This window comes from Arachis hypogaea, chromosome 16 (genome assembly GCF_003086295.3).
Source record: "Arachis hypogaea cultivar Tifrunner chromosome 16, arahy.Tifrunner.gnm2.J5K5, whole genome shotgun sequence".
NCBI lineage: Eukaryota > Viridiplantae > Streptophyta > Magnoliopsida > Fabales > Fabaceae > Arachis > Arachis hypogaea.
In genome coordinates this window covers 30065446-30075687 of record NC_092051.1, presented here as the reverse complement: position 1 = coordinate 30075687, position 10242 = coordinate 30065446, and the positions used below count along the sequence as shown (strand labels likewise).

The window sequence follows — 10242 nt, the reverse complement described above, 5'->3', positions numbered from 1 at the left end:
AGTTAACATTTTATATCATCAATTGTTGATAAAAATTGTGAGTAGAGTAACTGAATGACATATATGACTAATTCGTAATCTTTGAAGGACCAATTTGAATGAAAAAATATTTTAGGGACGAATTTAAAGAATGTCTTATCTTTTAGGGACTAATTTGACTATTAATCCATTATAAAATATATGTCACTATTAAATTAAGTGTCTAATAGATGAGAAAATTAATGGGTATATTAGAATTTGTGGTTAATTTAAAATGTCGGATGTTCATTTTACTAGGTATGCGGATGATTCTTTTCTTCTAAAATAGATATTTATTTGATTTGGATTGGATTTAACTTAATTTTGCCTGATAAACAATAGAATCACCCAAGTTAAAAAAGAAGGAAGCATCTATATGTTTCTGCCTAAAAAACACCACACTTTGTCTTAGAAAAAAACTCCAATTATTTTACAAATAAAACATTAAAGATGATTGTACTATTCAACTTTCTTCGGCTGTTATTTTTCTCCCTTGACAGTCTTTATCATGGGTAATCCTTCAGCCTGTTGTATCATGATCTTCGTACTTGGTGCTGTGTATAGTGTTCTCACCTCCTTATGCTTGTTTCTTGAATGGTTGTGGTGTAGAGATTCAGCTTGGTCTTTCAACACCTTTTGTACTTAATCAACCAATGAATTTTGCAGACCGAAAATAATGTCTAGCATCAATTCCGATCTGAATGACTCTAGGATATCCTGTATGGTAAATTTGGTTGCGAGTGAGAGGTTAGAAGCGTTAGACAAATGTGTATTACATAGAACATAAGATAATTTTAGTAGGATTGGTAAGTTCACATTGTCCTATTCATCTAGTTGACCGTCTTCAGTCCACCTTTTCATAAATTTTATGGCATAGATGCCACAATCACAACTACATAAATGAAAAAAATTGATTTTATCAGGAGACCATACATTTATATAAAGTGAATTACAAATACATATATTAGTATGTTTCGATACAATTCACCCGTTTGATTGTTTAGGGACTTTGGCATATGCATGAGGCGGGCTATTTGTAGTCACTCGTAGAAGGGGAAGATCACTTTAGCCATGTCTTCAATTAGTCTCCCCTAAAAAACAGGTTCAGTTTCATTATTATAATATGTTACAGGCTAAATCACTAGAAAGGTTGACTGAGTACATGAGAGGTCTTTTTTTTAACCGCATATGCATCTATTTTCGTCCGACCAGCATCAGACTCCTCAGAATACAAACTATCTAGTACCAGCCACCAATGACCGTTCAAACATATAGGAATTAACCATTGCAGCAAAATACACACGGAACAAAAACATTCAAACATAACAACTTTTTACAGCATTCATACTAGTGTACCTTATTTAATTATGTCAAATCAAGCACAATCAAACTATGTTTAAACTGATTTTTCAATTAACTCCCAAACCACATAGGATATCAACTAACAAATTGACCGAAATCAAACTACGTCAAATCCAAAGCACACATAACAAAAGAAACTTGCGAAGCAAGTGCATGTAGAATTCATCAATTCAAGTAACAGAGTAATGGTGTTAGTCAAATAAATATTCATAACTTCTATTTTCTCCAGTTTCGCTTTGACATTGATTTTTCCCAAGTGGCTCATCATACCATTCATGTAATAAGGTGAACAATGCATCTTTACTAGTTTCTGTCAACAAAGGAAGTAGCCGTAAGAAGCAAGTGCAATCATGTTAAAGTAGAAGCCCATAACAGTGAACTGTGTATTACCTTTTTTCCTATATTGGCTTTTCAGTAGCACAAATAAGGTGGGTTTATAATCTATTAAGAACTAACAAAGGGTTAGGTTTCACACAATTCGAATTTTACAATTTGATTCGAAAACAAGCATCCAACGAGTAATAGAACAACCATACATTTTAATTACACTTCAAAAAAAAAAGGTCTATCATCACAATAAAAAATCGTGACCATAGCTAGTGAAAAGGGTTACCATAGGTCTATAGTCACAGTTTTTGACCTATGGTCACGGTTTTTCTATTTATGGTCACGGTTTCTATGGTCATGGTTGCAGTGTTTAAATTTTGACACTTTAGGCTATGTTTTTTTACCGTGACCATAGGTTACTCTATGGTCATGTGTAAAACAGTGACTATAGGCTGATCTATGGTCATGATTTTAGCGTGACCATAGCTTATCTATGGCCATCTTATTTAAAACCTTGACCATAGCTCACTATATGGTCTCCCCCTTTTGAAAAACCGTGACCATAGCCTTATCTATGGTCACGATTTTAGCGTGACCATAGCTTATATATGGTCATCTTATTTTAAAACCGTGACTATAGCTTACTCTTTGTTCACTTTTTTGAAAAACCGTGACTATAGCCTTATCTATAGTCACCCTGTTTTAAAATTGTGACCATACCTTATTCTATGGTTACCCTTTTGAAAAATCGTGACTATAACCTTATCTATGGTTATAGTTTTAGCATTACCATAGGTTATCTATGGTCACCCTATTTTAAAACCGTGACCATAACTTACTCTATAGTCACCCTTTTGAAAAATCGTGATCATAGCCTTATTTATGGTCACAATTTTAACATGACCATAACTTATCTACGGTCATCCTATTTTAAAATCGTAACTATAGTGTACTTTGTTTTCTGAGTTTTTTTTTTTTTTAAAGAATAATCACATCTCAAAATTATGATAATTACAAAATAAGTCTAAAAAAGAAAAATTCAAGATGTCTAAATCATAACATTTATATTATAATATGTACATATTTTTAATTCAAATAACACAAATCAAAATAAAGTGTAATTTATCCATTACATATAATACTGAGTAAATCTCTCAAAAAAAATTACAAAAGACATTAAAATATTACATTTAAATAAATAAGTATATATAAAACTCATCCCATCTCAGAATACATAGTGATAAGCTTGCCATATGCGCCATCATCTTCTCTTCTCCAATACCTTCTTAACATCATATCTCGTGGTTTAATTCTCCTAATTGAAGATGAGACAAGTTAGCTAGAAAAAATGAATATGAATACTTAATTTAATTATTATTGAGAATTGAATTGATTATCATGGGAGAAAATCATTATACATCTGAAGGTGAATAATATCACTGTGACCGTTAACATGATCAACCATAGTGCCCTGGTATACACCAAAGTCCCATCTGCAAGATTATTGGCATCAGAAAAATCTATAATCTGATTAGCGAACATAAATCATCATCTAATTAATTCATCACCATTTGGATAATTAGAAACTTACTCTGATCTTAAAGGACCAAGAGACATAAGAGCATGGAAAGTAGCTTCTGAACTTATATCAACCACACCCACTCCCATAATATATCACCCCACTGAGGACGAGTACAAAAATCATATCACATCATATCTTTCTCATCTAAAATTAATCAAACAACATCATATATATATATATAAGCGAAGCGAAGATTATGATTACGAATGAATATTTATTACTCTATCTATGTATTTGAAATGATGAGGACAATCAATTAGTAAAGAAAAGTATAGGTAGACAATAAAAATACTAAACAATGTGAACAATAGATATATCGGATGTTTAATTCACTAGGTGTGCGGATGATTATTCTAATATTAAGATCTAAGTGGGTAATTTAGAAGTGTAGTGTATTTTTATTTTATTGGACCACTTTTAGAGTCCATTATTCACATTGTTCACAAAAGCCATTATCTACCTAGCAAAGTCCAGTTAGTAATTATCAATGTAGCAACCAAAAATCTGCCGTGGTGAATGATCAATAACATCATAGGTCATTGCTTCACTGTATATTCATGATTGCCAGTCAAATGAGAATTTCATCCAATCTGGCCTTTTTGAACTGCCCTTTCTATTTTAGATCACATCACAATAATAATTATTACAACACTTTCTATATATATAGTTATATGCATGCTCATCATATATAAATAAATCTCATCATGTACCTTAGAGATGATTTTTTCGACAAAGGAGAAGCCAGCAGATTTGGAGGCTCTTGCAATGCAACCACATAATAATAATAACATACACAAGTAGTTCATTATTATAATTTATCTATGATGAATGACATTTAATAAGAAATAGAACCTTCATAGCAGCATCCTGCAATGAACGAATCCATTTTGCAGCTTCTTCTGAACTACTTGCTCCCAACTACAAAGAATAATGCCAAGTGTATACATAATCTCTCAGACAATCGTAGTAAAAGTTTGATTTTTATATATAAGTATTTAATTTATTTAATAGAACCTTAAGCTTATTCCTTTGGTTTGAAGCATTATATACTGTAAAGATGAAGAACACCTGCACAAATTAAAGTAAACAACCACTACTACTTAATTAGTGTTAAAATAAAATAAGCCAGAGAACTTCAAGTTAATTGATCAGGAAACTGTCCATTTTTGCTCCAAATAAATTCAACTTGGATAACATGTTACAACAAAATTCAAATTCAATTGATTTTCTTGATATTGTATTACTTTGTTACAATAAAAAGCGTATGTTGCCATATGTATGGTTAATTACTGACTTACTTATTAGTTATTAATGTACCTTTTTGTTGATGCTCTCTCTGCCATTGTCATTAACATGAACGCTGGAATCTATAATTGCAATTCTATTTGGCTCCTGAAAATATGTTACTTCTATTTAGTAGCAACTTAGAAAATAAATTGAACCAGTAGTGCTTACCGGCAGCGAGGGAGGAAGAGAAGTCACGGGTCACGGCGATGGAAGGACGGGAAGAGACAGCGACTGAGGACGGGAAGTGGGCTCGAACAGAGAGCGAGAAGAAGGACGTTGTGCTCAGACAAACATAGAGAGAGAGAGAGAGAGAGAGAGAGAGAGAGAGAGAGAGAGAGAGCTCGAACAAACGACGACTGAGGAGAGCTCGAAGAGGAGATGACGATAGAAGAGAGCTTGAAGAGACGGTGATGCCACGAGCTCCAAGAGACCCTCGTCCGATGGAGACCTTCTACAGGCGACGACGACACCCACGGTCTGTCCTACTGGGCGATAACACCATCTAATGGAGGTTTGACGCAGGACAGACACAGGTGCGTGCTGTGGCGGTGGCCGTTCGTGAACAACGACGCGAGTGTTACGCTACGTTTGGTTTAAGAAAAAATAAAAGAAAAGAAAAAGGATAGAAGAAAAATAAGAAAAAAAATACTAGAATATATTAATCTTTTTAAAGAAAATTATCATATTTTTTATTTATGTATAATATTACCCATAATTTTATTATTATTAATAATTATTAATATAAATTTAGTTTTAATAATTTTAATATATTATTATAATAGATATTTATATTTAAATATTATATATGTATTAGATAAATAATTTAAATTAAATATATAAAATTAAAATATTTTATAATATTTATAAAATATAATAAAATATAAATAAATAAAAGTATTTATATTTTATTTTATTATATGAGTATTAATGTAATTTTATACCATTATGATTTTTTTTTTTAAAATTTTTTTATCCAAATAAAAAAAATTTTCTTTCTCTATTTTCTTTCTATCTATTTTCTCTTCATCCAAACAATACACAAATAATTCTACTTTTTTTTTTCTCTCCTCTCATTTTCTTTCCTCTTATTTTTTTTCTTTCTATTTTCTTGGGAGTGGATCCTCTCCAGTAAAGAAAAAACTGGATGGTGTCAATTGTGATCTCTCACCCTTCATTACACTCTCTCTCATATTTAATTTTGGCCCCACTTATAAAGTTAATGGTGAAAGATCACACTGCATTTTCTCAAGTGTTGAAAAAACTGGAGAGGATCCATTTCCTATTTTCTTTCCTATATCCAAACAAAACTTAGTGAGTGGTTGTGCGGTGTTAGTGAGACCCAATCGAGTGAGGAGAAAATTGTAAACCCCGCTAAAATCGGTAAATAATCTGTCAATGAATTGAATTTTAATTAAAAAAATTAGAAATGCAAAACTAATATTAAAATAATATAGAACTCGTTAAAACAAAAATTCCGATACTAATTTCGAAAAATTCGACCTAAAATTGGGCCAAACAAACCGAACCGGGCGAACCAGACTCGAACTGGATCCATGGGCCCAATCAAGCCCTTATTTAAGCGTCTCCTTTTTCCCCAACTTAACAGATCCACGCAGCAACATTAAGAGAGGAAAGGGAGAGCTTTCCAAACCTTAGCTTCTTTAATTAAACTACCATAACTTTCTGCTCCGAGCTCCGATCGCCGCACCATTCGCGGCCACGCGTCCAGCGCGTCGAGCTCTACCTTTCTATTGGATCAATTTCACTAGTAAACCTCTTATTTGGTTCAGAATCTCTACCCCTCTTTTTTTGGTGAAATTAAAAACCTATAGTGAATCTTGTCCAATTTTTGTATTCTAGGTTCAAGTTAGCTGAGACTTGTGGACTCAAGCTATTGAGCATATGGGTATGGTAAGGATACCCTAACTCTAGCTCAATCTTGTATTTATAATGAAAAAACTGAAATTGGAACATGTATATGTATTAGGTGTAGATTAAGTGAGTATATATGCATTGGAATTGAATTGGAAGTACTTGGAGGCTTATTGGTGGTCAAGGCTTATTTTGGGCTGTTTTGATTGAGCTTGGAGGGGCTGTGTTTTGCTTGTGAGGCTGCCTTGGGTGAAATAACGTGATCGGCCAATGTATGATTTAGGTTTCGCGCGTTTAATATGTAAGGTTGTGTGAAAACTGAGGCTAGTGTCTTATAGGATAAGTTGAAGTAGTTATATGCATTAAATGTTTAGTTTTGTGGTGATGTTGGATAAGTTGATGATTGAGTTTGTGTTGAGATTAATGAGCATGAGTTGTTGGTATTGTTGAATATGTGCTTTTGACATTAGTAATGCTGGGTGGTGATGTTGTTGATATAAGTTAATGAATTTCTATGATTATGACTTGTTGATTCATTAAAAATGATTTATGGGTAGTTATTGATGAATGGAGGAGATGAGTTAATAAATTCTAATCATGGTAACTTGTGGTTGAAAAGGGTGGATCTTGGAATAATATATATGTTTTATGAAGTGGTATGAGTGTTAAGGTGGAAGTAGTTAGTAATGATGAAATAGGGCTTGATATATGGTAAGTGTATAGGTTTATTGGATAAGAAATGAGAAATTGGTGAAAAATGGGGTTCGGAATATTTTGGTAAAATATGAATTTTGCTGAACTTTGATAGTCCATATCTTGCTCTACAAATTTTGAATAAAGATGAGGTTTGTTTTAAGTTAAAGAGTGTTTAACAAGCTTGAGATTGGTATAAAGTTTGCGGAAAACCGAATTTTGTAGAGAAAGTTATGGATGTCGGAAATTTGGTGCGAAAAACTGGATTTTTGAACATTGCAGCAGAACCAAGTTTTCTGGTGTGTGCCCATGCACAGGTCTGTGCACACGCACCCAGCTGAAGCAAAACTCTACTTGTGCATACGCACGTCTCTGTGCGTACGTACGCCTCTGTGCGTACGCACACCTGGCATTTTTTATAAAGTGTGCGTACGCACGTCTTTGTGCGCATGCACACACTAAGGTAGGGCTTCTGTTGGTGGCGCTAACACGGGTGAGGCGCTTGCACACTTAGTGATGTGTGCGCACGCACACATACGTGCGCACGCACACATACGTGCGTACGCACACATCCTGCTTTCTTTTTGGGATGTGCGCACGCACAGGTGGGTGCGTACGCACACGCCCTGTTTTTCAGCACCTTTATTTTTCTGTTCTAAACATAATTTTAAAGCCTAAAACCCTATTTTTTCCCTGTTAACCTTAGATTCTACTAGCAAGCTTAGTAAATAGCAGATGTTAGGATTTTAAGGTAACTTGAAAATGAAGAAAGAGGTAAATATGATGAGTTAGGTGAAGAAAAGTGGTTATTGAATGAAGTAATGATGCCATGGCTTGATAAATGATTATACAATGATTATGAATATTAAATGGTTTATGAATGATGATATCTGAGATATGAGTTTTTTGGGTAACAGAACCGTGGCTCATCACCACGTGTTTCAGGTTGAATCTCGATACTCTGTTGACCCTACGTCGTAAGGGTGACCGGGCACGTATAAATTTCCGGGTATGGATAGCCCCATTGAGTGATTTATGAATGAATGTTTGATGATGAATGATTATGAAATCTATGCATAGACTCATGGGGATGCGCGACGGGGGACAGTCTAAGATTTTCGGACTTGTCGGGTTGGCTGGATAACCGACAGATGAGCCTCATCAGCCATAGGACAGGCATGCATCATGTGCATTTGTTTGTTTTGGTTGTTATGCGCTACCTGGGATTGCCTAACTGAACATATGTATCCTACTACTTGTATACTTGTTACTTGCACTATCTGTTTCTTACTTGTCTGTGAATTTATTTGGTTGCTTGTCTCTACTGAATTTAAGAATGACGGATGAACGGAGGAAGGGTGAATTGGTTAGGTGATAGGTGTTAGGTTTTAAGCAAATGAGTATAGGGTACTTAGATTACCTACCCCTTTTTATGGCTTATGTTTAGAGAATTAAGTTGTTTTAACTGTATGTTGGAGTTCTAGGATTGCCTCTGGCATTCCTAGGACCTTATTTATTATACGCATGGCACTTTTACCATGCTGAGAACGTCTGGTTCTCATCCCATACTGTGTTGTTGTTTTCAGATGCAGGTCGAAAGGCTCCTCGCCAGGCGTCTGGATCTTGGAAGCGAAGTAGTCCTTGGGTGTATTTTGGTTTTCTGTTTGTATATATGTATATATGTATTTAGCTTGCTCTTCAAGAAACTTGTTTATTTTGCTCCTCTTAGAGGCTACAGGAGAGTTAGGGTTTTATTTCTGTACTTTGATTTTTGGGATACTTGTATATGTATGTATACAACGGCGGATTTACGGGGGCCTAAGGTGGCCATGGTCCCCCCATTTTTTAAGAAAAAAAAAATTAATACTATTAGTTTATTATTAATATATATATATATATATATATATATATATATATATATAGATTAAATATATTTTAGTATATTAATACATTAAAAAAATTTACATATTAGTAACTTAATATGTATAAATTATAATGTGTATTATAATATATTAGTAGCAATTAACAAATAGGTTAAAAAAATAAAAATGTATAAATATATAAATAATTAAAAAGTTATTAAAAAATATAGGTTTGTATTAATGTAAAAAAGTAACAACTATAAAAAAATTTCTTATTTTGATTCTTTCTATGACAATAGAAACAATTAAATAGACTTTTTAAACAATAAAAATTATTAAAACAAGACTTTAAAATAAGATAAAAGATGAATTTTTAGCAGATTATATGATTGTATATGTTGAAGAAGAGAATGCTTCAAAATTTATTTCAAATGATAAATTTATAATTTTAGTTATATGAAATATCACAAAACAAATTTAAAAATATAATTCTAAAATTTGTAGTTAAATGTTAATTTCTATATAATATAATTATTAATGTTGACTTATATACTATAAATTATATTTTGTTGTTTTTTATTTTATTATATTTTAATTTATTTTGTATTTAATTTGGCCCTCCTCTTATAAAATTTCTAGATCCGCCACTGTATCGGCCAGCCTTGGCTTCGCAGGTTCAGTCAGGAGCTAGTTATGCTATATTCTTGGCCCTCTTTACTCTCTCTCGTTTATTTATATCTTGAACTTTTAGGTTTCTTAGCACGCAGGTGACTCCGTTCTCTGAGTGTTGCACTTTTTATTTTACAAATTTTGTTTTACCCATTTTTCAAGGCTCCTAGTTTATTATTAAATTCCTTCTGCTATTATACGTATGTATTTTATTTTTAGAGGTCGTAGCGCCTCGCCACCTCTGTTTTACATCCTAGGTGTAAAGCTCTGTGTGGTAGGGTGTTACAGAATTAGGAAGGGATGGGTAGTTAGGATTTTTTCTTAAGAGAGGAAACAACGTCGTTTGGGGTTCAAAAAAATAATTGATACATTTAGTCACCTACTAAAACTTTGACCATAGACCACTTTAGGTCACCTCTAAAACCGTGAACATAGACTCCTTTTAGGTGACCCTTTTTCGTAAAACTATGATCATAGAATCTTTTAATCAGGCTGTTGACGATCGAATTTTTACTAGTAAGGAATTCACAAATAAGTTCTCGTTGCAAGTATAGTTTCTAAACCAACAAA

General features: G+C 33.1%; 1 long non-coding RNA gene across 6 annotated transcripts; it reads right to left on the bottom strand.

Annotated features, from left to right (window-relative positions):
- Positions 1-2752: 2752 nt before the first annotated feature.
- Positions 2753-5202, bottom strand: LOC112758859 (uncharacterized). Of its 6 annotated transcripts, none has more exons than XR_003179831.3 (7): positions 4745-5202; positions 4607-4681; positions 4304-4357; positions 4142-4207; positions 3299-3433; positions 3126-3200; positions 2753-3022 (listed from the first exon to the last, which is right to left on the bottom strand). It is a non-coding gene; the product is annotated as an uncharacterized lncRNA (long non-coding RNA). The 6 variants fall into 6 exon arrangements; XR_003179833.3 differs by having other exon boundaries at positions 3299-3389; positions 4745-5201; XR_003179832.3 differs by having other exon boundaries at positions 3299-3389; positions 4000-4207; positions 4745-5200.
- Between the last annotated feature and the right edge of the window lie 5040 nt (positions 5203-10242).